The sequence below is a fragment of the Clinocottus analis genome, unplaced genomic scaffold (assembly GCF_023055335.1).
Source record: "Clinocottus analis isolate CAN_PGR_092001 unplaced genomic scaffold, fCliAna1.0.p SCAF_8, whole genome shotgun sequence".
NCBI classification, from domain to species: Eukaryota; Metazoa; Chordata; class Actinopteri; order Perciformes; family Cottidae; genus Clinocottus; species Clinocottus analis.
This window is the reverse complement of record NW_027176240.1, coordinates 6,656,250-6,681,865: the sequence shown is the minus strand read 5'-3', so window position 1 is coordinate 6,681,865 and position 25,616 is coordinate 6,656,250. Positions and strand designations below refer to the sequence as shown.

Here is a 25,616-nt window from a genome sequence, read left to right as displayed (position 1 = left end):
ACCGTCAGAATCAGCACACGAGATTCCTTCGAAATCTAGCTTTTACAAATCATGATAGAACTGCAGAGATGCCAAACCCAGAAGAGGATGAAATATGTTGCACACTGGAGAACCCAGCAGCTTCCATCTTCAACTCAAGTCAATTTAATTTTCCTCAGTGCACTGGAAAATTACTCGGATTCCAATTACTTATCATATATTCCCGTCTTGATTTACTGCGAAGTGAAAATTGAACTTGCGTTGTAGTTTGTTTATTTTTGCTGCAGGCTACGGTGCAAAATAAGAGAATTTCTCCCTGCGAGCATCTTATCAATGTTTGGAGACAGAGGGAGAATACCCAGCATGTGCGATCGCTCATGCACCCACACACATCGTGGGTATCTCGTAAAGTAAGGCGGCTTAAGAGCCGAGCAGCTCAGGCATAACACTTTCCATGCATACAGTTTGGAGAGGAGGGAGGTAATGAGTCAAATTACTTTACTAAATGGAGGGGCCTGGTGCTCTGGAGTGCAGAACTGTGCAGAGGTGACCTCAGGGGGCCCTGCACTATATTCAGTTCTCCTTCTCTCTGCTGATGGGCAGGATTCAGCCAGAATGTTATCAGCAAGGTTAAACGGGGTCTATCACTGACTGAGGATGAAAGGTAACAGAGTGAGGACGAAGGGGTTAGTCCAAAATGTCACATCCATATGCAATCTATTCAAATTACAATGGTCTGTCGATAAATACACAAAAAAAGGGGCTCCACCTTTATGCACCAATACCGGTTCTGATGTTGGATTTTTGGGCCGATACTGACTTCAAATACTGGTCGGTATCATGAGGCAATATGTTGATATGGCATTAAAAAATAGTGTTTTAATAAATACAAATTCAGGACATTGATATTGAATTCAATTGAATTCAGTTTTTTTAGTATAGCCCAAAATCCCAAATACAAAATTTGCCTCGGAGGACTTTACAATCTGTACACATAACATCCTTGTCCCAGGACCTATATATGATATTATATTATATGATAAGAGAGAGACAGAGCGTTTCACCAATTATGTCATTTTTTCGAAAGTAACATTGCCAAAATTAGCCAGAAATATTAAACATTATTTCCATTGATGAGCTGATTGCTGAGACAAAAGACAGACAGGAATAAAAGCCGGGCTGGGGAATAGATAATTGAGAGCATTAACTTCATTGGGCCTAAGCTGATGTAACGAGGGGAGTAATGCAATCATTGGCTTTCTGTAAAGTCGAATGTTCTGTGCGTCTGATTTAAACAGCAACATTAGTGTTTTAAACACAGCTGGACAAGATGGATGGAATCTTCAACAGGCCGGTTAATTGCTACGAGCCTTGAAGACAGATGATTCATCAGCATAGATGTAGATAACGGGACACTGGGGGGGCAGGAGACTAATACGTCAGATACCAAAATCAATCATCCTGAGTCCCAAGCATGTTACAAAAATTCGGAGTAAATTGTGTGTGCGAGAGGTGGAGAGACAGTAGAACTTAATCATGTCCCTCGTGAAAGCTAAATAATAACTGATGGCAAACTACTTAAAACATTAAGCTTTAAAGAACGTACAAGAGGAAAAACTCCACGGGTGATTATGTTAATAGGAGCACGTTTCCTCTTTCGGCTGCTTCAAAGTGAGGCCGACGCAGGTGGATTGATGTTCCTGTTCGGAGCCACACACAAAGCAGAGAGGGCTGGGGGTAGAGGGGGGGTCGCACTATGCACGTGTGTGTGTGTGTGTGTTCACATGTGTTTATCCGTTCATCTCTGCGCGTGTCTGTATTTTTATTTTTTTATCGGGGTCTGATCCAAGTGCCTCCAGATGCTTGTGCCATTTGCTCCCCTGCCAATCAAAAGCCACAGCAGAATGCCAGTCCCTCAGAGGCCTGGTTTACAGGCGGCTTACCTGTATCTCAGTATTACCGGACACACGCTGTGCGCCACCCCCGGAGCAGTCAAGTCACACAAGGCAGAGCACCATTTATCAGTTGTGAGCGAAAGGCACAGAATAGAAATGCATTGTTTATGAATAGTTTATGAACAGATTACTATGTAATTAACTGCCAGAACAAACCTCTTTTTTTTTTAAATCCTTTAGATTTCAGTTTTGGTTGAAGTCAACTGGAAAGGACACTTTTCTCAAACCCTAGGAGCAGCTATTCTTTCAGCCATGAAATGTGATTTTGACTTTGGTTTACAGAAGACAGTGTTGGTTTTAACCTGGGCCCAAAGGATCTGCTCTTACAGATTGCATTATTGCATGACCTCTGAATTTTGTCTAGTACATACATCATCAGTTCCTGTGAATCTTTTGTGCATGTGTTACGCCTCCGGTTCCTCCACTGACTCGAATCTGGTATTTTGGGGATTTGAATCATTTGGATTTGGCTGTTCAATATGAAGATTTGACTATTTGGTCCTTCTTTCCATTTAGACTGGCAATCAGACATCACATAGGCATGAGTTTCACCCTATTAACATGTCGCCCACCAGATAAACCGAAAATATATTTCCAGTCTTACAAACTACTATATCAGGGGTCACTAATAGGTGAACCGGGTCTAAACCCAGACAAAGTTGTATCAGAACCCAGACGATTAAACCGATAGATGGGATAAGGAGGATTATTAAATTTTAAAGGAGCGCTTCTTTTTTAAGTGGCAGAGCTTTTCCAGCCTTTACGGCACTCGTTCAGCTGTCCAGGAAACGCATCGACCAATCACATGCGTTGTAAATCATATCATGTGATGCTACTCGGGCCAATCAAATATGTGTATTCCCGATAAGCGTCGCCATCGACTCGAGTGAGATAAACACGCATGTGAGAGACGGGGAGGGAGAGACAACAGTCGGAGAGACTATGAGTCAGAGAAGTTATTTCACATGTTTTGCTCCAAAAAAGAAGTAAAGAGGACAGTGAGACTAGGGCCTTTAACCCATAATGGACCGACTCTTTTATGCTCAGTCTTCCCAAAGGCAGTTCAAAACCAGCGTGTCTCATATGCCCAGAGACTATGGAGATTTTTAGTGGCAATGTTAAGTGCTACTGCGAGACAAAGCACACATCTTTTCACTGGCATCCAAAATGAAGGCACAAAAAAATAAATCTAAGAGCCCAATATGATAAGCATCCTTATATCGTAATTCACTGTCAAACAATGGTGTTAACAGAGAAGAATTGAGCTGGAACAAGTGGTTTCAATACCCAGAGAGAAGATGAGTTGATATAGTGGCTTTTTTTGTGGTGACAATGCTTCACACCTAAATAAACAGAATAAAAAATGTTCAATTGAACATTATTGTGATGTTCTGAACCTTTGCATGAGTACAAACTCTCGAACTGGACTGCACTATATAGTGAGAGTAATGACGATCACAATAACAATGCAAATATGAAAGACTACAACTTCAAACGGATTATTCAAAATACTCCAAAAGAGAACATGGAAATGAGAGAATGAAACCTTATCAAGCTTTTTCCAGAGGGAATCTGTTCTCCATACAATATGTGCCTTCAGCACAAGACACCGCAATATACATTTGTCAAAGTGGAGGTCAAACAAGCTTCTGCAGAGATAATGGCTTTCTTTAAAAGGAATGGGATGCTATCAAATTAAGTGTCTACAGGTTAGGAACCTCTCACATTGTACGTTAATGGAGATCACAGCAACAGAACAAATATCACCCGCTCCTGGGTCCAGTGGTGTGCAGTGTTTTTGACACAAATGATACCCCTGTTACAAAAACAAAGATGAGGCGAGAAAACAAGGTGGGGGGTGGCGAGATACTGACATTTACAATCATTATTGCCTAGTGGATGTCTCAGGAAAGGCCACTTGATTGCAGCACAATAGACAAATACAGGCAGAGCTCCTGTACACTGTACATATTGACTCAAAACAGTGCAAAAAATACAAATAGAAATTCAATCAAATGCAATAGTGCAATAAACGTCATGGAGAAATGCATCCGTCCCAATTGCATTGCTAATTCTGGCACAGATTAGCATAGCCTGTAAAGAATTGCTGATATCACTAAAACAGGCTATACTAATTAAAGCCAGAATCATCAATCAGATCTTCAGAGAACTTGAAACCTAAAAATGGAAGAGAGGTTTGGTTCCAGGCGAAGCTGAAGTTGGAAAGGCATCAAACGTTAGCATCAGAAAGTGAGTAGATGATTGGGAGATAAAAGAAAAGCACATGAGGAACTGGATACCTTCTCTGAATGAAATTGTCAAGAATAACACACTTTCAATTGCGAGTTAAACTTGACAACACATGTTAATTACGTACTACACAAGCAATCTGTTTCCGTCCTATAAGAGGAAAAAGAAATGTTTTCACATCACTCAAGCTGACTGTTGGAAATACTTCAGTTTGCAAATCCCTTTTCCCACTGTGAGTGCTGAACACATGGTGCATTTCCGTTCAGAGCAGCACAGGAGCAGCGAAGGGGTCCACAGGACAGATGTCCATTTATTCTGAAAGCAGTCTTTATCACACAGATGCCCTATCTGTGAATTTTACCACACATAATGCATCACACCAGGACCAGCTTGTGCATGACACCCTGCCTATAATGAATGGCTCGGTGAAAGAGAAATTAAGGGAGGATAAGAAAGGCAAAAATGAGGAGACTGGCAGATGGAAGAACCTAGGATATGGATGGAAAGGTATGACAGAAAACAAATGACCAGTTTTGAGATAAGGAAAATATAGCGTACATTCTGTTTCAGCATTTTAACAGGTGGAGAAGAAATATTGCAGATTTCCCCACGTACAGGAATACAATGACGAAGAAAGATGAGTCACGAGCTTCATTATCGAAGATGTTTCACTGCTTTGATTCTCAGACTGATGTAAAAAAAAAAAAAGATGGCATTCCCTGTGTGTGGCCTGGTTCGCTCTTTGAAACCTTTGTGACTGAAACACCACAGGGTACGTCTGATTGTCCGAATTGTCCAAGAGAAAAATTAGCACTCAAGACGCTCCGCTCACAAGTCTCAATCCTCCACAGACTCTCTGTAGCTCAGCGGTCTGTGGAAGCTGTAATAATGTATCATCATAATGAAACAGACCTAGCATACAGTGTTCGGCAGATACAGTATACCGATTCATCACCACGACATTATGACACAGGCTGTGATTTCTATCGTGGACTTTGAAAAGGAAAAAATTCCGACGGGGTCGTGTAAACCAAATAACTAAACGAGCATGACTGAGGGCCAAAGACGGAGATAAGAATGTGTGTATGCTTCTTTTCAAAGTTACTGGTGGATCATTTAATTCATTTGAAAGACGCTGGAATGAGAAACATGCCTGTCTGAAACATTTTCTTCTTTGTTCTTTCACCGCTGAATTGATGAAGATGTGTGGACTATAATAGACCTACAAACCCAAATATATCAACTACGAGTTGCAGGATTTACTCCTCCTCAACAGTGGCTTGGACATTTTGGTTTAGCACTTGACGTGCACATGTTAATATGCTCAAAATGACAATGCTAGCTAGCGGTTTGCCACGCTGACCATCTTAGTTAGCATGATACCATTTGTTAAAAAGCATTTAACACAAAGTACAGGTGAATTGGTGGGAATGTCATTAGTTTTACAGGTATTTGGTCGTAAACCAAAGTAATGGGCTTATAATATTTTGATTTGATGATGGCACTCAAAGGGGGCATTAATGCTTGAAACTAATTTTAGAGCGATAGTAATCTCATAAATGTTGAGTGATTAAAAAAACCCAAAGGGAACACCATGGCGCTGCAAGAATAAAAGTCAAGGGAACATCAAAGTCATTAGGATACATCTATTAGAGACTATGAATGATTCAACAAAATGTCACTGCAGTCCACAACAGTTGTTGAGATATTTCAGTCTGAACTAAAGTGGCGGGACCAGCTAACTGGCCAGCACTGGCATCCCTAAGGCCATGCTACTTCTATTGAATTCCCCCTGCGCCTCCAGCTTTATCGATCCAGCAGTGAAACAGCAGCATGGATATTCTTGATCAAACAGAAGCTGAGCAATTGGCAAATTAATCTCAAGACCTGGCTACAAATTGACTTGGAAAAGAAACAGAATCAAAGCCATTTTTACTCACCCTCAAATAATAAAGCCGCTGCTTGCCAATACATCATGAAGCTGAAATCAGGAAGACACTCTCTACACTCCTTTTCATTCATAATCTCAGTCTCTAATTCTCCCTGTGATTACTCCATCAGCTGATTGGGGGGCGTGCACTTTAATTTAACCAACCAGATTCTGCACAGTTTTCTTTGAGCCAATCACATCGTTGTTGTCGAGCTTTTAAATGGGTTCCCCCGTCTGCCGCTGTCAGTTGTCATTTCAGCTCAAAACAGTTGTGACCCTCCTCCACCCCAGGCACCTCCAATCAGCATCAGTCAGGCTCCTCGTTCTTCATCGGATTACAGCAACTCTCTTCTTCACCACCAGTGTCTGGACTCCGGGGGGATTCTGCCTTATCGGACCTCAGCATCACCGCCCATCGATTATCCTATTTTCAGGATGGAGTCCAACCGCCAAAGACTTTGCACTATTCAAATGTTATGCAATTGTAATACATTATTATTAAATTCTAAACAAGTCTCTCCTGATTGAAATACAAGTGCTGCCTTATTCCAGTCTTTAACTTCCTTTGCTAAAACAACACTTTTAGTGCGCTGGAGTCCTTCTAAGCTAATACAATCTAATTAAGTGCTGTGACTACACAATGGTCTTTCTTTTAAATGGACTACTTTAAAACGTTTTTTTCTAGCTGTATTTTAGTGTTGTATCCTAACAAGTATTTTGTCATTTTTCCTGCTTGTAGTTAAGAAGATATGTGAGGTCCAGTAACACTATTCAGCTAATAAAATGGGTAATTTCCCTTGAAACTTAATTCATATTGTTCCATGCGAAAGCTAGAGTCTAGCTGCTCGATAATATAGGTAGTTTTTATTCAGATGTCGAAAGTCTTGTATTTTTGGTTTCCATATTAGGTTGCCGGGAAAGAAATATTGTATATTGTTAAATCCATGATAGCAAACAAAAGGCAATGTGTTGCGATTTATATTCCTGGAGGGTCATGTGAGAGGGGACAGCGTATCTAATGTATTCAATACTGCAAATATGTACAGAGGTTACACTACAGCACGGTTTTCACCAACACATTCCAAGGCTGCAGAATAACACGCCTGTGGGTTGACTTAAGAGCTGCATGAATCAAAATATTCACGAAATAAAATGATATTTATGTCACAGGAGAAAAGTTGGGAAGATACATCTGGACACTGTCTCTCGCAGGTATGGGACTGTGTGTTCTGGCAGCTGGAGGAAGGATAATAAAACAAGGAATTGTGTGGAGAGAGGCAAAGGGGAACAAAGAGAAGGTCGAGAAAAAAATGTAAGTTAAGTTATGTGATGTAAATGTACTGTTTGCTTCAAATGGAGCCAAAGAAGCTGAAACCAAATTGACATTTAAGCAAGCAGAAATGGCAGAAGAATAAAAAAAAAGAAATGCCTACATCCCAAGATCATGAAGGTGTGGGGATATTGTAGGTTTGTTTTCCTTTAGCCAATGCAATCATAGGCATTACCAGAGATATAAATATCAAAGTTAAAGATGTTGGAGAGGTCAGGAAGTGAATCTGTGGATGAGTGGTATGGCTTTGCAAAGGAAAGTCTACAGGGTGCACAGCAGCACGGGTAGGAGCAGAGCTCACGGTCTACAAGGTGATAAAGTAATAAAAAAGAAGTTCCTGAAAAAGTGCCCAGACAATAGGTCAACCAAAACTAAAAAAAGATCAGCGCTGAGCAAAGGGCAGGCTTTTTGCAGAAGGAAAACTCATCACAGGAAAGAAAGATTGCTGTAGAGCAAACATATTGACAGAAAAAAGGCAGCAATTTGAGCAAAAACCGACTTTAGAGAAAGCCACCAATGGATGAGCTGGTGAAGTGCAGGAAAGAGACTTGCCTTAAGGGTTGTGAACTATGGAAGAAAACCAAATTAGACTCATTGCGTGCAACATAATATGGGCCATCACACATGGGTGGGTGAGGGATGAGCCAGGGTAACAAAGTACAAGATAATACTGGAATACTAGGAATGCAAATGACAATCAATAACAACCACCAAATATTGGAATACACCAATTTCAACAAAACGGTACAATAGCCGAACACAACTAAAGCGTTGCTCTTTTCCAGAGCGTTTAACAGTTGCTGACGTGAAAGCCCCTCTGGGCTCTGACTCCAGAATAAAAAGCCATCAGAAACAATATCACAGCTGTGGGTCTGCAGTGTTGCAGCTGCGCTGTTTCACTTTCCTTAACACCCATGACTTCTTCAGTCGGTCCCCCGAGGCTTCAACTCAAACCCACAGGGACGCTCCATCTCAGCACCCCAGTGTTTGTGAAGTTCATCACTGTCCCCGACAGCAACTAAGATATATGACACATGCAGACAGCTCTCCACTGTAAAGAATGGAAAGACGTCTTTCTGCACCTATATGATAAGGTCTAGGTTTTTTTTTGTTTTTTTTTAGGCAAGCTAGGGTTGGATTTAATACACGTACTGTAAATAGCAACATGTTTTTGTATTATTTTTTACATGACAACAAACACATTGAGGCTGAGACAAATCACTGTATCTGCAAAACGTGTGTGGTGAAAGATCAATGTCATTATATTGGTTTTCATTGGTGAACTCAAATCCACAAGTATATCATGTAAAAAGACTTACATTACAAGATATTGCTTGTCTGAAAATATCATTTGTATTCCAAATATCATGCATTATATGTGTTCAATTTCACAGCTTCTGGAAAACTATGTGATGCCGGCATGTAATGTACAGCTGTTGTTATCAACCACAGAGAGAAAAACTACATTTTAAATACTATTTTACATAGATAGATACATATGCTCAATAACACACATACTCTCTGCATTATGTCTATACTAATAATTAGAATAATTCCATTGATAAATCAAGACATCAGATCATAATTACCTTCAAAATGTACGTACAATGTACAACTAACCTTAACTAACAACTAATCTTAAAAATATAGCAATTGTACGTTCAATTCTTAACAATGTTCGAACTGAAAAACCCTGATCAGCGTTGCCAAATCTTTTCCAATAAAGTAGTGAGCAGTATTAGCTCCACGATTCTCTCAATCTAGCAAGAAAGTCACACTGACAGCCCGGCCTTTTAGCCATAAGTAATGTACATTCTTCACCAGCCTCCATCTCAATCATATTGATTCATGTTAAAAGCTTCTGTTACCACAGAATAACCCAAGTCAGATCGATTATTCATTGCAACCCATTGTGCAGCTGTTCAAATATTGCATTGTGCTCTGTTGAAACACTTACTACTCGAAAAAATACAGCTTGATTAATGAACAAGACAATGACAGAGTTACAGCAAAAATGCACAGCAGCACTCAGTTTCAATGAAGACGGATAGACACACTGACAGCAGCGATAGGACAGACTAAGCAAAGAGTGCATCTATTCCAGCAACGTTTTTCAAAAGCTCCAAGCTTCTCAAGAGCTGCAATTGGTTAAAAACTGTATTTGAACTTTATGGCTGGAAAGAGGCTGTCCAAACCTTCCTCTCCCAACTTTAAAAAAAAAAATACTACACAGAGCCAAGTAGTACAGAAAGTTACACTAGACAAAATATAATTCATACAATTCTTATTCAAGTGGGGTTTCATGAAGAGTGGGGGTGAAACATGGTAAAATAAAGTGTACCATAAGCTGTTTTAGTATTATTTTTTTTGCAAACACCTAATTTAGTATTCAATGTGCTCCTGTGTTATTTTTGAATAAAAGATCAACTATACTAAATATTTAATGACTTGGATCTGGATTTGGGCCAAATAAAAAACATGATTATTGCATTCCTAGAACACACACATCATTGCCAACTTTACACTGAAACTGAAAAATGTTTCATAAAAACATTAAGTGGGTTGTAAAGACTTCAGCAGAGTAGGTTATGGTGTGTGTGTGTGTGTGTGTGTGTGTGTGTGTGTTTTTGCGTCTCTATGTGTATATTTATGGGCTTGTTACATCAGAGATTTCCTAACTTAGTCAAGAATGATTCTGTAATTGTAAGTGTGGTCCCCCGGGAGTTGCAGCTGAATACTTAATAGGTTTGTTGAATGTTTGAAGTATCATAATGCAGAACCCGAAACCCTAATGAAGTCCCACTGGACCGGTTTTCACTATAACTCACCTTTTGTTCTCTCAAACACTCCTTCAGTTACATATTGACACAAATGGTTAGGATATCCAGCAAGTTACATTTGACAGATTACGACAGAGACCGACAGAATATCGTAGTTTGTGGCTCTTGAAAGTGGGGGAAATGGAAAAATTCTGTATGTAGTCATGATTATTTTGCAACTTTTTCAACATCTGAGACTAGACTACAGAAATATACAAAAACTAAAGAGTGTTTTCACTCTTCTAGAGTTTGTGTTTTTTTTCAAATCAGCAAGAGATCTCTTGTAAGTATTTTTTATTTCTGCATGAGATACATGCATAAGAGATGTAAGGCATGCAGGAGTTAAGAGTAGATTATATATATCTGCTGAGCAGTATGATTTAGCAGTAACTTCTGCAAAAACAAACTTTTTAATGATGAGAAAAATGTCATTTAATTATTGTAATGTCTTACTGTTAACTAGACTTAATCAACAAATATGACTGAAGAACTTGTCCTCACATTTTTGGAGTATCAATATCCTCATACTGTTTTAGAAAGATTTCCCCAGTGACCTTTTCAATTGCGGGTTTCCAAAGCATTACAAACCTTGAATCAATGATTACAATCTGCCACTAAACATCATGAAAGTCCAATAAAATCAATGTTACCAATAGCTGAAACGGGTAAGATAGAAGAAGCGTCGGACGAACGCATTACTAACACATTACCTCGGACAGGTAATCATATTCCAAGAAATGAGGTGACAGAAATGGTTTATCTCTTCCGGCCCTCATGTTTAAATGTGCTCGACCATATCTCTTGTCCAACCTTGTCTGCGCCTCCTGTTACTGAGAACTCAAATGAAATGCATGCTGACTGAATTCCATCCAATGCTTGAACGCTTTGAACCAGTGCTGCTGTACACAAGGTGACAAACCCAATGAACTCTGTACAGAGGAACTTCATTTACAGTGCACATATGGACTATTTCTTTCCTTTGACAAATGAGCCTTTCCTTTCCCTTTTAGTACAATTATTATCATATATTTTGTATTGTTTGCTTGATTTGATAGTTTTTTCCTGTGTTTGTTTCTCTTACAGAAATCAAATTGATTATAGCCTTGAGGTTCTCCACTATTATATGAACACAAGTCTATAATCAATCATTGCTTCAGTGCAAACCTGATTTCCATAAAGAGGCTTTCTCACCATCGGCTATTTCATTTAATTGCATCTTTTTCGGGGAGCTGTAGGATCTGTTTTCTTTTGTCCCAGCGCAGGTTCGGCACCATGCATTGTATTGGTAGTACTGTCACACAAAATCAGCCATATGCCTGTTACCAATGATTACCATTTGTTTTCATTCAGAAAAATACAGTGAATGCAAAAGCTTTCACTATATATGTGGTCATCAGCTCTCAGAGGCCAAATGTTTGTAGCCATGGAGTAATAGATAAAGGATCGCCTATACGATGGACATATTAAATGTTTTTGTCACTATGTTCTCACCCGAGTTGAAATCACATGAGATAAGAGATTACGGGAATACAAGACCTGGATTCCTGTACATCTGCTGCCAGGCCACAAGTGGCAATTTAGGCCGTACAACCAAACCTTAGCCTCTCTGAGTCCACACACACATCCATTTCAGTTGCTGAGGAACTGACTGCCCGCCTCCTGCAGGACCAATACATCGCCTCCAACAACATTTCTAAGGTTCCTTATATTAAAACAAACCACTTGTTTTTCTCAAACCACACATATGCCGTGTTCATGCAGCACAGCCAACGTTATCACAAGCTCCGTATATCTCTGCCCCCTCTCTCGATCCCATTGCACATTATTACACATTATTAGTAGTATAAGTACTGGTAGGATCGGCGTTTGGGGTATTGTGGTTGTTGTTGCCATTATTATGTCTGTTTATTGTTTTTTTTTCAGTCTCATGTGAGCAGACATTTAGTTTCTACAAATAATAAGTTACAGATGGTTTGCCCCCGTCTCTAAGGAGTGCTTCCCTCTGTGCCTTTGCCTTTTGCTAATATCACACTGCCAGAAATGTGCAACCAAATTAAGGTCAAAGATGATTCACTAACATTTCACATGGGCACTTTCTGCACTAGCTTCATAAATGAGACACAGGGTTTTTCAGATTGAACAAAAAAAGGATTAAGAAGAAGTGCGATTCTTTATTTATCTTATTTTTAACACAAACAATGGATCAATTTAGCACTGCATGTGGAGCCAAAGCCTCCTATGTTGCCGAAAGAGTATCAACAACAATTCACTGATCCACAATGTTGCACTGGTTGAGGTGTTCCCTAAATTAGGATTAACATGCATTGTAGTCTATTTTCAGTCAATCCCCCATAAACCGTCCTGCTGCCAAAAATACCCATTAGAACACCAAGCGAGCACTAATCAGCCGCATGAAATAGATTCAGACAAATACACTTTACTTTTGGCAGTTTAAAGTTTACTAGAAGTTACATTAACCAGCTAACGTTGAAAATAGCCAAGCCTTTTTCAAAAACAAAATGACATTGGAGATTTTAAGTCTTCAGTGGGAGTCAATGGGGTTGGGACTAACGTTGCTAACAGCGCTAATTCAGCAACAGTGCTGACAGCGCTAACGGTGTTAACCTGAGGGGAAACTGTAGTGTTGGGATGACCTTATTAGCTGTAACCGCAGTATGAGCCATGAGCTAACGAGTGAGGCATGTTCATTTGCACTAGCGTGCACTAAAAGGCCACAAGTGCCGGTTTACTACACACAAAGAGGGAGAGCAGCCTCATCTATTTATTTTTCTATAGCAAATAGTTGTTTGCAGCTCTACTAACGCTCTGATAATCGACCAGAGAACCTTTAAGCATGAGTCAATCAATGCTTTAGCAAAGAAAAAATTACAACATTATAAAGAAAATTATAAATTCCAAATTTCTCTTTATGGCAGCGGTGACAAAAAAAAAAAAAAAAAAAGAAAGATGATGTTTAAGTAACCTGACCCTGCCCTTGTTACCAAGCGGTTTTGAGAAATGAAATGTCAAAACTTGCAGGCTGCAGAAGCAAGTCAATCCCCAAAGAGTCCCATGGTAATATGCCCACATTTACAGCAGAACTTGTCAACCTGGGACAAAACAAACTTTTTTTAATTTCACTGTTCATGACATCTGTAATGGAGGTGAATCTTCATACAATTAAGTTGTTTGAATTATAATAAGGCTTGAAGTTCAGCATAATTGAGGGCGTAGACGCTTTGAGGGCCAGAACGCTCACGTTGGGCTGTGACGTCACTTCCAAGATGGCGGCGGCCGGAGATACCCACTTTGAGCTTCACAATGGCTCTCCAAAAAAAGGCCCATATTTCATACAGTGTATGTTTGTTACACAGAACCATCAGAGAAGCAGACATTGGAACATGTTTTGAAAAGGGCAGTCACGTTCAAAATATACAGATTGGGGATTGGATGAACCATCTGTCAATTAAACCTTAACTGAAGTGAGTCGGGGGAAGAGCAAAACAACATTTTTCTGCTGAGGAAAGCCTCCATTGCCGTTCCCTGACATAACTAATACTACTGCAGCATTTAGACCAACCTCTTCAGGAGCCGCTATGTTGGGAAGAATGAAAGGTCGCCAACTTTGTCGTCTCACTCACACCTAAGGTACGCCCATTGCTCCTCACATTACATTGATTGGTCTGACTCGACAGATACAAAATGCACCACTTGACGTGACCGTGTGACATTGAGAAAATCCAGCTGCCATGCAAGGTAACTGTTGTAGAGGACATTACTAATGTCTAACATACAGTATACGTTAACAAATGGCTTGGAGTCACAATCCTTGCCAAGGGGGAGGGTGTGGGGGGGGGCGAATGTTGTAATTTGTGAAAACAATGGATTCTCTGACTCTTAACTCACCAAATGTTTTGGGGAGGTGAAGCGTCTGGAGGTCACCTTTCAGCAGATTGCCTTCTGGTTACCATGCTGTCTACTGGGGGTGCACGATTATCTTCCTCTGGTCGGATCATGGCGTCTGTGAGTCAGACAGGGATCAAGGGGGCACAGGGAGGAAGACAGGGAAGGTAATAATGAGTTAAAGAGGATGTGTCCAAATTAGGAAGTGGAACACCTATGGCTCACGTGTTTTCCGAGCATTGGGAATGGAGGGCACATTTCAACACGTAGGAAAGACCATCAATCTTTTTCTCCAGAAAATATAAATTTTGAACGAAAGGTCTTCATTCATCAACTAATTTGTATATATTTTAATGTGTGTCGCTGCCAAATAGCATGTTGCTGTGAGTAATCTACTTTTCCATCTGGGGCAGTGTTAGAATCTTTATTAATCATGGCATATGTTTTAATCAAGGATCTACTTGAGAAGTGTAGTTACCATTCCCCGCTGGATAATATCTGTCAAAGGGAAGAATGGCATGTCTTCATGTCTAGGGAAGTGTTCATGCCTTATATAGTCTTGGTCTAGTAGAGTTGCCTGCTGCACATAGCTAGATCTAGCCAGGGGCGAAAGGAAGCAGACCTTATGAGAGCTCATTAAATCAGTCTTCAAGTCTTGAGAGACAAATATGAATATACTACAAAAAAAATGAGCTTGCCATTAAAAATAATCATAAGTCATGAGGCAGTTCCCAGACTGAAAAGGCTTTTTATATAGAATGGGAGCCATAGTTTGATTGGATGGGTAAATAAAAAAAGAGGGTGACAGAGAGGAGGACGGTCAAGGCAAAGGCTATGTGCTAATATTCTAATAATTCAAAAAAAGCTTTGAGTTTCGTGAAACAAATGAGGACGCGATACTCTCCTTTTCGAGTTACACTAACAAATTGCACCTCAAAGGTCACTCGAGAAAACATCTCTCTTCTAATCGGAGTTACATGACATTTCGGAGCGAGGAGGATTCTCCTTCACCGTGACATTTTTTTTTTTTGTGTAACACTGACATTATTACTTGCTGCATGAAGACCAAACTAATTTGAATAAAAATAGTTGTCTTGCATTTACACAAGATGGAGTAGCGCATCATCCTATTTTTGACAACCTCATTGGCCTATCTGCTCCACATTTTTAGCTGACTCTGCGGGGGCATTCTCAAGTGAGCCATAAAGAGGGCTGAACAAGACAATTACCATTTTCGAGTTTCCACTTTAAATCTGCAACTCGATTTGATCTGAGTCTCAATTTGCATGAAATACTCTATGAATGAGTGGGTTTCTCCCACAATAATATGAAATGGTAATTATCCAGATAGAGTGTGAATGTGAACGTACAATAGCTCATTACCAATCTGAAAAGCATTACATGTCAAGGCCACTCCTTTAAAGTAACCGACAAAAGGTCAAGTAATTATATACGCTCCAGCACTTGGTTTCACAGTGCAGCACTCTGAAGACAAAAATATTGAAGAGCTCATTTTTTTGAAATCCAACTGTGATGAATAGGAAAATAAACTAATGTTTAATCAGTAAACTTTTGTTAGATGTGAGGGCAGATCACAAAACATTGTACAAATATTCCCCTCTCCCCACAAAAAAACAATACTAAATAAGTGTTTGGTTTGGTCGGGATCAACAGATGTTGTTCTGGTTGTTGTTATGGTGACTCCTACAACAGAGAGTACTTGATGTGTAGGGAGTAAAATGGTTGCTAGGAAACATCTGTCCAATCAACAGCTGCAGCTCAGTGACAAGAGGTCCGCCTTTAACCAGAAGGTTGGCGGGTGATCCCAGGTTCCCGGGTCGGGTGAGACACTAAAACCCAAGTTGCTCTCATAACACTGGAGCGATAGCTCCTAAATGCTGAGGATGAGGTAATGCAGAGGTCAGGTTTTATGTATGCACTTGTATGTAGATGGTTATATACATATATGAAGCTTAAAGTTAACATTTGCTTCCTAAAATGATGATATCTTAACATCTACATTCCTAAAAGTAGGAGTTACTTTGTTCACTTAATATATGCTTACACTAAAACCCAAGTTGCTCTCATGACACTGGAGCCGATAGCTCCTAAATGCTGAGGATGAGGTAATGCAGAGGGTCAAATTGTATGTATCTAAGCTTTTAGCATCATATATGTATATAGCTGTCTTATACACAGATGATGCTAAAAGTTTAGATTTGTTTCCTAAAATGACAATAATTTAACATCTAAATTCCTAAAAGTAGGAGTCACTTTGTTCATTTATGCTTACATAGATATGTGTAATATATGTAGTGACATATCTGATTATGCTAAACTAGCTGATGTCATTTTGAACACATTAATGGCATATCGTTTTGGTTATTTAAAAAATATTTTTTTTCATTAGATTATGTTAATGTGGTGATGCATAAATCTCCACGTAGTATAATTAGGCCATGAAATGACAAAGAGCGGCTATGCATCATGCAACAGTAACAGTTGATGGTGCCAGGTGAAAAGAACCACCGGGTTACTGTGTGCGTATTAAAGGAGGCACACACACACACTCCTCAGGCCAACATTGCAGCACACGGCCACAAAGGTGCACAGAGAAACCACAGAGGCAGCAAACAACTTCAATACAGGCTGGACTGTACAAATCGCATGGCACTTTCACTTACAGCAGCACTTCTCTCTTCCTCCTAAATGGAGTCCCTTATCTCACCTAACTGTCACATATAAATCTACTAGCAGAGCTCTTCAAATGTATCGGGCGAAAACACATCGATATCAGCTTTCACTGGCTGTTTATCCTGCACTGCGCGAGCAGCGAAGCGAGAACAACTACACAGAGAAACTTCCCTTGATTAATGTCTTTTGGGTTTTAAGTTTTATGACTCAAACACCCAGCGTCGGGTGGATTTAAAAGCAAGCAAGTTCTGTTTGGTCCACGATTAAAAAAAAAAAAAATAGGGCTCAAACATCATTAAATGCTTTGGCAAAAGGGTACGAATATTAAGTAAATCTTCCCCTGATATCAACTTTCAAGCGATCATGGTAACTACAACAAATGACTCAGTATCTTAACCACCTGCATGTCAAGGCTCTGCAGGAGGGTCTTACAAATGGCTTTTTTTGATGAAGTGATGGACCGGGGGAGTATATATTGTCTCCAGCTGTAACACTGCATACAGGAATGTGTAGGAGCAAGGCAGTGTGTGTGTATGTGTGTGTGTGTGTGTGTGTGTGTGTGTGTGTGTGTGTGTGTTTCTACTGGATGGACTGGAGTTGAGATTCGGCCAAGGTCATCCTCTTACTTATGACATACATGGAGCCAGACTGAGCCTCTCACTTGGACGCTCTCCATCCGCTCCCACTGATAAGACCAGCTACTTCATGTGCAGCAGACAGACACAGAGGCTCTGTATTGGTTGGATCTGGTGTCTATTTTCATGAATCGTAATAAAGATGACAAGTATTCTCATGAATAGGCCTGGATATGCCTCGACGTGTAAACAAGACGCATGTACTCGGGTAAAAAGCAGTCCATGTATGAGCTGCTCTCAAGCAGGAAAAGCACAGTGCAGTCACACGCGCCGCTCACTGGAGAGTAATTACTAGGTTTAAAGGACCTTTCCGGCCAAAAAGGTGGACCGAGATATTCTGTTAATTGGTTTATGCACGTCAGCTTGGAAATGTAATTGCGGATGCCTGAAATAGCTCAACCCAAATAAGACCTTCACCACAGTGTCAACCGTCCACATATTTTTTCTATAAGTCAAGGTGTAACTGCAACTCGCTGACCACAATGACTGCTCTCTATTTCCTCCTGTTCAACACTCAGTGCCCGTCCTGCCGACCAGAGCTTACCTTAAAAAAATCTCTCTCGCGCATCGGTTAGGACACATTTCAGGGTTTTTTTCTGTAAGCCTTCTGTTGTACTCAGAGAATAACGTGAATTCAAGAAGAGGGCTTGGTTAAGGACAGCAGCTCGAACTGAAAGAGTGATGGCATAATACAAAACTGCATGGGTGAGACATAAGTGTTTATAAAGATCAGATTGGCACCATGTTGGTGCCAGTCTTCAGCAAATACATGATGATGGGTACAGATTATACAGTGTTTAAGAAAGTGGCAATAAGGTAATTAAGCGTCATGTTAGCTTTACTGGGAGGATGGGTTGTTGTTTGCAAACTGTAACGCACGATTCTGCAATTAAAATTAAGTGACAGGGCTCTGTGTGCACTTGACTGTACACGTATTGCATATGAAACAAACAGAAACCATGGTCCTCCATCAATAAAGCACAAACTTGTTTTCTTCATTTAAGGTTCACGTTGTTAAGAGTATATCTGTGAGCCATCTGCTAAAACACAGCCCCTTCTCTCTCTCAGAGACACACACACACACACCTTCCCCCAGTGGTCTTTTAAAGGGCTATATCCAAAACTTCAATCAAGTGGCAAAACCCCAGGCAAGCGTCCGTGACACAAAGAGGTAGGGACTGAACGCCATAACTACAGCTGATGATCTGAACATGGGAAGCTTCCTGTTAAATGAGCCTTGGCCCATGGAGGTGGACCAATTGGCAGGAAATGAGACCAAATTGATTGGGAAACAGATGGAAGAGAAGCAGCCACTATGAAGCCCATGAGGCTGTAAAGGAAAGAAAGCAGTGAGGGGTGAAGATTAAAATGAGACAGAGTGAGAGTGGATGGTTTGAAAGGCCAGTAAAATGAACTGCGGAACATGACTTTAAAATGCTTGGATCGGTGAGCAAGCAAGTCTGTTTGTCTAGGTATCCAAGCAAAAAGTAACATTTTAAACAGTGACATTCAGAACTGTCAGCGGTGCATTTGAACAAAACATATTTGCTCAAGGAGTTAAACACATTTGAAGCAATCTGTAACGCTGTTATTTGCTGTATTCGCATGTAATCGTTCTAAGAAACGCAAGAAAAAAACCGAGGCCTTGAAAATATGCCAAAAGCAAGTCATTCTCGCTCTCATTTGTTAAAAGGCATCTTTCTAAAGAGTTTCGTGAGACGATATGTCCCCCATTAAAGCCAATTACAAGACAGATTCAAGATCATTCAATCAGACATTTCACACATCAACACTGACGGTAGAACGGGTCTTTGTGACCTGACAAAAAACTCCTTGAGCCGGAGACGAGATGTGAAGCCCTTCAAAGGCAAAATCCCAATATAAATAGAAGGGTCAAACTATTAAAATTCAAAAGTAACCTCATTAGCGCTTGCAAATGAACACATCTTTTAATATATATTGAATTAATGTTGTTGAAAGATGTTCGCCATGATCATTAAAAGTGTAATATGCAACAATTTTCCAAAAACTATGTACAAACTGATACAAGAATAATCACTCCCAAGCATCACTGACAAGTGTGTGTAGGTATCTGTGTCTGTAGAAACTCTCCCATCTACCTGTATTTAAAATGTTCTTATTTCACCGTTTTTGGGATGTTTCTGGGCGTCAAAAAAAGAGCATTTGGACCCCACGTGGGGGCGTTACCCTTAACCAAAAAGCATTCTTATTCGGTCCGTTCTTATTCCTAGGTAATCAATGACGCTTTCTCACGCCCCTTGGTGTGCCAAGGCTCACAGGCTTTGAAACAGAGAGTCCAAAAAAATAGGATAAAGCGTGCCTCAGGCTGCATTCATTCAGGATCCGGCACCTACCCGAAGGTTTGTGAGGAGGTGTGGATGTGTTTTTTTTGTGCTTTACAATGCAACCGCCGTGAAAGAAATGAGAAAATGACTTTTTAGTCTTCTATTGATTCCCAGCTTCGTTCACACTAAAGCCGATCCCCTTCTTCATTCACTCTTTCGCTCAATCGACCAACGCTGCACTCCCTCCCTCTCTCCCTTTCTGGCACGCTCCTTGAGCCAAAGAGGAGGGGCGCATTTTTTTAATGCTGTTCAATTGACAATGTGACTACCTTTATTCCCTTGAAGACAAACCCTTCAGTTATGTACAGTGTGTGTATCCAGTCGTGATTAATATGGTTAAAAGGAAGAATTTGGCTATTATGTTCAAGTCAAATGGGAGCGTGACAGCACAGGCAGACCACAGTTTTTGAGCACTAGAAGCGCGATGGAGCGCCCATTACTCAGTACTGACTCTGCTTGCATCATGCCAGCGTATCAGGACAAAGATTTGTAAACTCAAGTTTCATATACCAAGAGTGAAGAGAGTGCACAGTGTGAAAAACACAGGATTTAAAAGAGACACCAGAAGACTCAGGTTACCTTGAATTCTGCTCTGGCCAGATTTCATGTGACGGTGAGGGCATTGACAACAATGACCCTGTGATTGAAGTGATACCAACATTGAAACGATAGCTGATTGTGTGCGCAATAACCGGCTCTTGAAACACCCTGTAATACCTGCTGGGTTGATATAACATCTATGCTGAATGGCCCCTCGGATAAAACCTTTTGTCATTATGGCAAGGGACACATTGCCATAATAATGAATCTCCTGTGTTTAATTGGGGCATGCAAACACACACACACACACAGAGAGAGAGAGAGAGAGAGAGAGAGAGAGAGAGAGAGAGACACACACACACACTTCCCTGTGTTTATCTAGCTTACTTCAACCCAGTTGAGTTCAGTGGATTACAATCTGTCTTGTAGGGCCGGATATGAAAGCTTCATATAAATCTCTGTATACTGCATGAGGGTACAGCAGTTTACTTCAAATACCCCCACTTCACATCCAAAGTAGAGATGGATGTCAGGGTATTATGTAGTCGCATCATTTTCTCTGTCCAGGTAAGAGGTGTAGCTGTTATCACACATGTTGAGGGGTTTAGGGGCGCTAGCTTTATGATACATGATTAAAAAAAACGTTGAACCTTGGAGAACAGATCTCAGGAATGTGCCACTTCACTGTGAATTGCGTTCAACTTCAAATAAGTATCTGTACTACAGGATACTTCATGCTACTGCTGAATTTAAATGTTCCGTCTCCCTCGTGTCTGACGCTATTACCAGCCTATTGATCCTGTGGAGAGTAGACAGTGTCGGATAATGCCAGATCTGAGCAAAGACACGTCAAATTACAGTCAAATTATTTCATTTAAAGAGCTTTAAATAAACAGGTTGATCGAAAAGTGCAAAGTGCATGAGTCATCACAAGTGGGAGGATGAGACGTACATGGTTTGAGGGTCGTTATGCGCCCAGAGTGTGAATTAAGAATCCAAGCGTGGTCTCGACATCATTAACCCTTCGGAGCTCCACTGACCTCAGATGTTCATTTGATCTCACCACGTTCTGGTGGGTGTGGAAGTGTAATGGAGCGCGGGTGCGGAAAGCGCCCCTTTGATGTCGTAATGCAAAATGTCTTTTACCGCTCACGGAGCGTTTGAGACCGGGCCGTCCGTCCAAAAACTCAATTAGAGTTATTCTGAATGTGAGTCGACAGCATAAGAGGAGGCGTGAGGCAGGAAGGTGCAAACGACACGGGGGAGGGGAAGATAAATGCAACTACTAGGACAAAAGGGACCACAAACTGAGCGCACAAACAAAAGTAACTAACTGCAGGAGGAGGAATTGTGAAACAGAAAGACAATAAGGAACAGCACCAGCTCTGTGTGTGATAGCGAGAGGACCGAAGCACAACCTAATTCCTGTTCATGAGCTGCTCTGAACGTGTGATATCCAGCTGGTGTACAAATAAGCTTTTCATTGAAGTTCATGTTGACGGCGTTGTTTTTGATTGATATTTGTAGCGTGCTTGACAAATTAGGGAGGGGAATGTCTCGGCCCGTTTATCCAGCCGTCATCTGGGGCTTCCTCACCACACGTACCACAAAATAATTCAGAGTCCCAAAAGCTCAAAAGTTGCTGTCGTGCTCACTCAGCCAAAACTATGCGGGTTGTTTTTCCCATATATTCGGCTACACCTTAGAAACAAAGATGGGAAAAAAGTGAGAATGTGATAAAGTCGGAGGATGGCAGGGATGCGGGAGATGGAATATGTGTGCACGTGTCTCTGCATATATGTGGTGTGTCTATGAACAGGTCTGGCAGCTCCCCTCTCCTCCCCGCCTGCATTATTTCAGGACTGTGAAAGGATGCGCTGTAGCTTAGGCAGGAGGTAGGGAGGAGAAAAGAGCAGTGGCGTTGGGGAGAAAAAGAGGCAGAGGCATGTTTTTTTACATTCGGCCTTTCATCTGTCTCCTGCCATCGGTCATCAGAAATGGGAGAACATCGTCTCCAAAACACTGCACTTCATTCCAATATCGTTTAGCTAAGGAAAGAATGAGAAAATAAAGAAGGCTATATTCCAAAGTCACAGAGCGAAAACAATTATTCATGCACAAAGGTATTTAACTGACATTGTCTCATTGCCAACACCAACAATAAACTATTCTTGGCTTTCAAATAAAGAAGGTCGACCATAAGGCGAAAGCTATTTCCAACCTTCATCTTGCAAAACCACTGACAGTCATGAAATACTTCCTGTGGATTCTGGAAGAGGCGAAAAATGTAGGCAAAAGGTCGAGGCTAACAACATCAGGAGAACAAATGTATTATTAAGTCCCGTTGCCTCGGTTCTTTAATCAGAGAACACTGTATGTCTCACACAAACAAACATACCGATGACAACAAAGTCTCTTCTCACACATCAGTGAGGCTCACTGGGTGATTTTTAATATGTTGTGGCCATTATTTGACACGCATAATGTGAAAAAAAAGTGTTTGTGTGTTCAAGGAATTGCTTCACGGAGTATCATAAGTTTACCAGTGTAGTGTAAACTTGCCTTTAGAAATCATGGGAACAACATCTTTGGGTCATTTGTTTTTCTTCCTCGCAAGTTATTTGTCCGGTTTGACCTTTTTACGCTGCACAAACAGTATGTTGTAAACAGAGAGGACCCAGGATCTCCACCGAGAGAACATAGTGAGCAATGAGCAGTAATGCAGAAGAGATCTGAAGCTGTATCTGCAAAGAGAAAGTACGAGACAGAATTTGCTGATAAAATAAGAGCCACAACGAGAACATGTTTACCTGTAAGACACACAATAGCCCGGTAATACTGAACGCTATACGACTCCAGCATGTTAACGCCAACATCTTCACATTCTGCCGAAAAAGCTGCGGTGAACCACAGTTATGACAGCTGAAGGCTTATTACCAATTAGACCGTCTGTGTCTCTTTGCCTGTGTGACGATAAGGGAGAGAGCGGGAATAGAGCAGCTGAGCCTCGGCCTCAGGAGGTGACAAGGAGAGAGACAAGCAGCAGCAGTCAACTAGTCTTATTGGGATGAAAAAAAAAAAAAAATCCCCTTAAGACAACAGAAGGGAAAACAGGAAAGAAAAGGGAAAAGGATTTAGAAACTGAGCCCTACAGCTGGTGAAAAGGATATGTTTTTAGAATTGCAGGTTACCAGCAGTCATATTAAGAAACGGTGCGGTGTCTTTGTTTCCAAGCCATGTCGCCCCGACATCATCAAACAAAGTCTATCTTTCAGTCAAGGTTTTATTTCATTTCACAGCTGTGGCATTGTCCGGTGGGATGCCAATGACCTTCTCCGTGGGGACACACTTTCTCATCCAGTAAAGAGATAATGATGTTCAGGTACATGCTAATTTCTCCATCATTACTACACTCCGATTCCAACCGGGTATTAATGAGAGATTTTGGAATAGCAATCCAGACTAATTAAAAAGACACTCCAAAATCAACCCGAGAGAGAGAGAGAGAGAGAGATGCTCCTGAGTGCTGCCGAGTCTATTTGACTAAAATGCTTCTGTACCAGTGATTCCCAACGCCACGGGGAAACCTGAGCCCAGCAGAGGACGTTTATCAGGAGAGGCGAGGCACAAAGCCGCCCAACGTTAGAGATTAAAGTAAGCGCTCTGCAGATATTAAGCATCATCTTTTCTTGGAAAAGTGACGGTGTAACTGGTAGAAAGATGTCCTCACGATTGTATTCCTAGTGCACCTGTTGTGCTCTTACATCTCATGCCACATATCCCTCTCTCTCTCTCTCTCTCTCTCTCTCTCTCTCTCTCTCTCTCTGTATGGCACAAATCTGCTCACGCCGACCGTGTTTAAGTGTTGTTTCTGGTTTGAGACGGTACTTTATTAAAAGTGAGGACAAAACAAGTGAGCACCTACAGCTCTGCTCTGTCACCCACCGTGGAACAGAAAAACATCTCTTGTTCAAAGTCTGAAAAATACCTGCAGCACAAGGCGGGGAACATTGAGCGTCAAAAAATTATGAAAATGCAAAACACAATCAAAACAACACGCATCAGAGAGTGCAGCTTAACTGCAGTTTATTAGAAAACATCCACCCTGTCAACACATTAGCCAGAGTTTGATGTTTGGAGTGAAACAAACACAGAGAAGCTCATGCGCCTGCACTTCTTTGTTCTCGCTCTGCTGGCTCAAGAGTTAATTCTGCTCATAGTGACTGTGGGCTGCGAATGACAGCAGTGAATTAATGGTTCATTATGCCCAGTGTAAGCAAATAGTGAGCCGGGGAAGGAGGAAAATGGATTTACACACAGCCAACGCCAACCATGACATCTCTTCAGCTAAAAAAATATCCCCATATGCGCATAGAAGAAGTTAAAAGCAGCACTGGTTTATATTAGAACAGGATTAAAAAAAAAAGAGAATATGCCAAATGTGCTGTTCAGGTCCACACTTTTTTTTTCTTCTACTTCTTAAGAAATCTGAAACCCCAAAAACTTCGACATCATAATCATTCATTATAAATGTGATGTATCGCTTGCTCACCCTGGGGCCTTCATCGAAATTAATTTTCCATTTTCTTTTGATTCAGGCCAGTCACTTGAGTCCTCACTAAATTTCATCCATATGGCGAGGCTAACTGTAGAAAAAAAATACGAAAAGAGGAAGTTAGGACTTTGTTGAGTCTGCAGGGAGCTTGACGATGGAGAGGACATCATGCAAAATTGATGGTTCATGTTTTGACAATTTAGGATTATTAATGCAGAGAAAACGGCACAATTGCAGAACGTGTCGGACATGCATATTCCATTTAAAGACACGGCGCTGCATTTACTGATGATGTGCTTTGGGACAGTTTATGTCGAACACACAAGGACTATTTTCTCTGGTTCAGAACTTGCGGCATAACTATAACACAAAAGCTCTTTTCAGGTCCGCACATGCGAATCTAAAAAGCCCTTAATCTCCTGTGTCCACGGATCCCCTCAAGGCTGTGAATTCAGCCGAGCGTCACAGATTAGAGTCTTGCTTCTCTAGTTGCTATTTTGGGGGGGGTGTTGTTCAAGTTCACAAACGTTATATCATCCCTTCCTCCCACCTTTTCCCATTCTCCTTTTCCTCTCTATCATTATCACAACCAAGAGGGATGGCTCGTGTGAAATATTCAATTAAGTCAAATTCCTGTTTACATTAAGCAATACACAACGC

General features: G+C 40.9%; 1 protein-coding gene across 2 annotated transcripts in view; it reads right to left on the bottom strand.

The window, feature by feature from the left end:
- Positions 1–25,616, bottom strand: part of chrm3a (cholinergic receptor, muscarinic 3a) — a 74,930-nt gene that overhangs the window by 36,715 nt on the left and 12,599 nt on the right. The window contains exon 2 of one of the 2 annotated variants that reach the window (XM_068568769.1): positions 14,170–14,284. The exons of the other annotated variant lie outside the window; for it this stretch is intronic. The gene's annotated coding sequence lies outside the window, so the exon portion shown is untranslated. The remainder of the gene's footprint in view (positions 1–14,169; positions 14,285–25,616) is intronic. 2 annotated transcript variants of the gene reach the window in all.